The sequence below is a fragment of the Chiloscyllium punctatum genome, chromosome 41 (assembly GCF_047496795.1).
Source record: "Chiloscyllium punctatum isolate Juve2018m chromosome 41, sChiPun1.3, whole genome shotgun sequence".
Taxonomy (NCBI): Eukaryota; Metazoa; Chordata; class Chondrichthyes; order Orectolobiformes; family Hemiscylliidae; genus Chiloscyllium; species Chiloscyllium punctatum.
Genome location: NC_092779.1, coordinates 49,633,878 through 49,639,877, shown reverse-complemented (window position 1 = coordinate 49,639,877; position 6,000 = coordinate 49,633,878). Strand labels below are relative to the sequence as shown.

Below are 6,000 nucleotides of genomic sequence, written 5' to 3'. Positions count from 1 at the left end.
GCTTGCACACATGCAAACACACACTCACATTCACTCACTCACTCTCTCTCCCGCACATGCACATACGTACATCTCCATGGGGTGAATTTGTATTTGCAGATACATTCTATTTTGCTCAATCTGCAGGCACTCAATACATGTAATATTTTATCAATTCCAGTCTGACTTAAGATTGGGATACAGACTCTAACCTCACACCTTTCATGCATTGTCTGAGCTGATATGTCACCTTTTGTTATAAAACCTTAAGTTATATTGAGAATGTGACTTAAAAGAAGCTCTGGAATTGACATATTAATGAACTGAAACCTGCATTCTTAAAGATGAAAGACTTAACAATCGAGGTTTGTTCAATATATCACTGTAATCATTTGCTATAAATTTCGTGTCTTAAGATCTTATACTCCACAACCACCTGATGAAGGAATAGTGCTCCAAAAGCTAGTGCTCTCAAATGTTGCAGTATAACCTGGTTTTGTGTGATTTTTAACTCTGTCCACCCCAGTTCAAAACCACATTAAAGCGGAGTAGGTTTGTGGCACCACCCCTCCCCGCGGTTAGCTCCGCCTGGGCCTGGCCGAAGAGTCCAACAAGCGGGGTTTGGGAGCAGACAGCCATTTACTCCAAGGGTCTGTGTTTCTCTGCTGCGGCCACGGGTGTCGTTAGACCAACCGCAGGAACCTGCTCGTAGGGCCACCAGAGAATGGGGCGGTGCTGCAGTGCATCATTTACCCCGAGAAATGGCTGAGTTGTTAAGTCTTCTTTGCAAGGCAGGCTTTCTGTTACCAGAGATGTCAAAGAAGCGATGACGGACAGCCTGGAAGATTGTTGATAAAAGGGCCCATGCCCACGCTGTGTTTTATATCTCCAGTCTCCATCTGTGTGGGTGTACGGTCAGACACCGCCTGTCACTCGCTCACCCCCACCCCCCGGTTGCTAACGGCCCTTCCGCACTTCCTCCCATTCTTCACTCCGATTGGATGCCATTTTCCCGCGTGCGCCACAACTGCCATTTTGAACCGAGGAGCTCGAGCGGTTTGAAATCGGCCGCCCGCCCGCCTGCCTGAGGACTGTCGCTCGGCCTTACATTGGATCCAGGTAAGTTCCGCGCCAGGCGTTATTGCCCCCGCTCCCCGCTCTCACCGACTCTCGGAGTTACTTGGGTGGGAGCAGAGACCGGGAGGAAAAAAAAACCCAGCAAGTCGCGCCGCCTCCTGGGCCGCCGGATCCAACTTTGCGTGTCCGGGCCAGACTGACAGAAAATCTGCAGCTTCGTCCTGCGGTTAACACTGAGGAGCCTGTCCCGACTCTCCATCCCCGGGATGCTGAGCCAGGCACAGGGCAGCGAGTTCAGAAGGCCGAGGTGGAGAAATCCCATAAACATGGGGGGAAGGTTCCCTGTGAGTCCTGGGCCGGACTCCGTCCCCAATTAACAGCACCACCGTCAATCCGAATTCGGATTAATTTAAAAGACCGCTGTGCATCAAATTAAACCTGATCTCTTCATCCCGCCCCTCTGCCAGCCCCAGGCTGTAGTTTGCATTATTTTTCTCTCTTGTTTTGTGTTTCCCGCCATCAGATCTTCTAGAGGAATGAAACAGTTTTTTCCCCCCCAATTCTAATGGGGTTACTAACCGCGGGCGCGTGTTACATCAATGAATCTTCAATTTTACTTGAAAGAGAGATCGGAAAATAAACTCACGAAGGGAAATGCATTACGTCTAATCACCGGACTGCACCAGCATTTTACGTATTCAAATACATTTCTTTAAAATAAAGCACTGTGGTCTAAATTTGTAACAACTTTTCAGATAAATAAAATCTAGCGCCACTTCTATTGAGTTTGTAAACTAATGAAATTGTATCTCATTGAAACCTTGCTTGGTTCGTGTTAGTGCAGTTTTAACAGGTTGCACATTTAAGACAAATGAGGAATTTCTAATGAGGCTGGTGAATCTGTGGAATTCTGCTGCAGAGGGGTGTCCAGGCTGGGTCATTCAGTATATTCAAGGCTGAGATAGACGTTTTTTAAAATCAGTCAGGTAATGGAACGTTATAGTAAAACCACAGGAGATTGGAGTCAGTAATTGAATGACAGCAGACTCTGCCTGAATGGTCTCCTTCTGCCCTTGTCATGTGGTATTATTTGTTTTGGTCAGTTGCTGAAATATCTCCAGTGCATTTTTATCAGATCAGTGAATTAGAAGATTTTGATATTTTAAAGGCAGTGTTATATAATCTGGAACATACTTAAAAGAGCTACTGGGATCTGAGGGAAAAATTCAGAGTTCAAGGGAAGGAGCAGAGAAATGGGGCTTATTGGATTGCTCCTTCAAAGAGTAAGAACTACTGCATGAGGTGACTAGCTTCATATGTTAACTTACTTTTCTGCGTTCTGTTCAGAAGCATTTCTTTAGAGATTATTTGCCACACAATGGCAAAGTGTTATGGTTTTGCTTATCCATGTAAGGTAAGGAAAGGAGGCAGGTCATAAATCAGACAGAATGCGAATCAAACCCCATGTGAGCCAGTTGAGCTAACCACATCTTGTTTCATAATTTTCAAAAGATCTTGAGCATCCCTGTATTAATCATGGTGTTTTGTGAGATTCTATGCCACAGTATCATCAATGAAAAACTGTGCAATTTCAGTAAACAATCCTCTTTCACATTATTATCTGGAAATAGAGTAGATAGTGCAAAAGTTTGTGTTCTGGTCAATCCAGTGATGAGAATTAAAGCTAGCATTCAAAACTACTGTCTACCTGTTGTACTATTCCATCTCCCCTATTTTCGCCCCCTGTAGCTGGTCTTTTTGACATGTTTACTGCAAAACCTTACTTGCTAATCTCTTATCCTCCTTTCTCGATCTTCAGCTCGTTCAGAACTGAATTGGTATCATGTACTCTCATGCATGCGAACCAGATTTGGCGCTCTGTTCTTTGTTGCATTGAATTTAATATCCTTGGCCTCATTTCTAAATTCCTCCCTGTCCTCACCTTGCTCAACATCTACTATCTGTGTGCTTTTCTTTCTGGTTGGCATGCTAACTGGTTCTTTATGAATTCGGACCTCCTTCTTTGCTTTGTTTTTGATGGCACCAGCAGCTGTTTTGAATTCGCTTCTGATGCGGTCTTCCAAAGTGACTCTTTCTACTCTCCAGTGTTTGATAACTGTCTTTGGGTCCATCTCTGTCACCGGTGCAGTACGTTTTTTAGTAATTGGTTCTTAGTCATCAAAGTGTTTGATTGCCAAGTCCCATTCACTCATCATTCTGTCACTGAATTGTCATTTGAATTGACTCCAGGAAATACCTTGTCTTAAAAATTCTCATCCTTATTTTCAAATCCTCTTATTCTTGCTCCCTCCTATCTCTAACTGCTGTCAACCTTTCAAATCATGTATAACTGCATCCCTTCACTTATGGTGTCTTAATCATCTTTTATTTTAATAATTTTCTGTTGTGCTTTCAGTAGCTAGGCGCTAAAGGAGCACAACCTCCTTAAACGTCTCTCTGTTACTACTACTTAAGAGCTCTTTAAAACCTATCTGTTTAAGTTTTAAGTCCCCCTATGTGGTGTAGTGCATAATTTTGTTAAAGCTCGTGAGAGATGCTTTGAAATGCGTCACTATCAATTATATAAATGTAAACTTGTGATTCTGCACAATTTTAGTATCCTGCTACCAAGAATTTAAGGTGGAATGAGCTTCTTGCTTACCTTTTGAACCTGAAGTTCAGTTCATTATGTATTTCACATGGTTAACTGACTCTCAATTTCTGACTTTTTTTTTAAATAATCCTAACTATTATGTTGGCAAGCTTAGAAAGAGTCACCAAAATGTATCGCTTGAAAATTGCAATTCTATTTTACCATCAATGACCAAGTTAGACCATAAGATATAGGAGCAGGATTAGGCCCATTTGATCATGGCTGATTATACTTCTGAGCTGAAAATGTGTTGCTGGAAAAGCGCAGCATGTCAGGCAGCATCCAAGGAACAGGAGAATCGATGTTTCGGGCATCAACCCTTCTTCAGGAATGAGGAAAGTATGTCTGCTGCGCTTTTCCAGCAACACATTTTCAGCTCTGATCTCCAGCATCTGCAATCCTCACTTTCTCCTCGATGATTATACTTCTGAGCCCACTTTCCTATCTTCACCCTCTAACCCTTGATCCCTTTTATAAACTAAGAACCTATATATCTCTTAAATACACTCAATGATTTGGCCTCCAAATGAATATGTAGTGATGAGTCCACAGATTGGCCACATTCTGGCTGCAGGAATTCCACCTATCTCAGTTCTAAAGAATCGTCCCTTCACCTTTGGTTTCTAGTCTCTCCTACTAGAGAAAACATCTTCTCCATGTCCACTGTATCCAGACCTCTCAGTATTTTGTAATTTTCAATGAGATTTCCCGAAATTCTTCTAAATTCCATTGAGTATGGACCCAAAGTTCTCATACGATAAGCCCTTCATCCCCAGAAACATGCTTGGAAACCTTCTCTGGATCCCCTCTGAGGCCAGCATGCCCTTCCTTCAAAACATTTAATATTCCAAATGCAGTCTGACCAGAACCTTGTACAACTTCAGCAGTACGTATTGCTGTCACATTGTAGCCCTTTCTGAAATGAATGTCAGCATTGCATTTGCCTTCCTAACTGCCAACTGAACCTGCATGTTAACTTTAAGACAATCCTGAACTAGGACGCTGAAGTCATTTTGCACTTCCAGATTTCTGAAGTACTCCATCCTTTAGAAAATGGTCTATGCCAGTTCTTTCTGTCAGAGTGCATAACCTCTCTCTTTCTCGCATTGTATTCTATCTGCCATTTCTTTACCAACTCTCCTAGCCTTTCCTAGGTCCTTCTACAGCCTCCCACCTTCCTCAGCCCTGCCTGTCCCTCGACCATCTTTGTGTCATCTGCGAACTTATCAATAATGCCCATAGTTCCTTTGTCCAGATTGTTATGTATGATGTGAATAGTTGTAGTCCCAACAGTGAGCCCTGTGGAACTCAATTAGTCACTGGTTGCCATCCTGAAAAAGACTCCATTATCCTTTCTCTGTTTTCTGCCAGTCAGGCAATCCTTTATCCATGCCAGTACCTTACCTTAACACCATGAGCTGTGATCTTATTTCGCAGCTTCCTGTGTGATACCTTGTCAAAGGCCTTCTGAAAAGTTTCTTGGGATAGAAAGTGGGCTACACCGCCAGTGCTTCATCCGAGGCTCACTGAAGATTTTACTTAGTATGGTGACGAAAACAAACCTTCCAGCTCAGTGACCTACATCTGGTTTCTTGGGATGCATACTTATGTTTGAGACAGTTCAGTTTTTGTCTGTAACTGTTGCTTCACACCTTACTGCATCCCAAATAAAATTCTAATGTAAGGAATGTGTCTTACTGGTGACATTCATCCTGTGTTAGTTTTACATATGTTTAAAGTAACACATTGCATTTCCTAATCCTTCAGTATAACTAACCCAGCTTCAGTACCTAAAGAAATGCATGTAGATTAAGATGGAAAGGGAAAACCAAAACGACTCTCATGAAAACTTTCAGATTGAGGCAATGCAATTGAAATCTGCAAACAGTGTAGTATTGCTTGTTTTCTGATTTTGTTGTTGTGGGTTTTCAATTTACAATTGCTGGGCAAGCAGCAAAACTGAAACTGTTCAAGAAATTATAATTTTGCACAGTAATTTTGAAGGTAATTCAACTCCATGCTGTGACAGCACCTTGTACGATGAAAGTGACACTATCTATTGCAACCACAAGTGATTTGTGGTGTTATTTGACATTTTTCTAATGCCATGTGTCCATCTTACATATGCCTAAATTAATTGTTCAAATACTTTTCTTACATTTTCAGGTGGCTTTCTGTCTGGTCAATAACTCACTGCTTGTTAGCTCATAAAATTTAAAGGGGTACCTGTTGCACTGACACTATTTACTGCAAAAGGGTAATGTGTTTATTTTTAAAAATCCAAGTAGCAA

General features: G+C 42.1%; 1 protein-coding gene across 3 annotated transcripts in view; it reads left to right on the top strand.

The window, feature by feature from the left end:
• The first annotated feature begins 630 nt into the window (after nt 1-630).
• Nucleotides 631-6,000, top strand: part of dek (DEK proto-oncogene) — a 35,355-nt gene continuing 29,985 nt past the window's right edge. For 2 of the 3 annotated variants that reach the window (XM_072560900.1, XM_072560899.1), the window contains exon 1: nt 631-1,098. The gene's annotated coding sequence lies outside the window, so the exon portion shown is untranslated. The remainder of the gene's footprint in view (nt 1,099-6,000) is intronic. The other variant, XM_072560901.1, reaches the window with a different exon arrangement.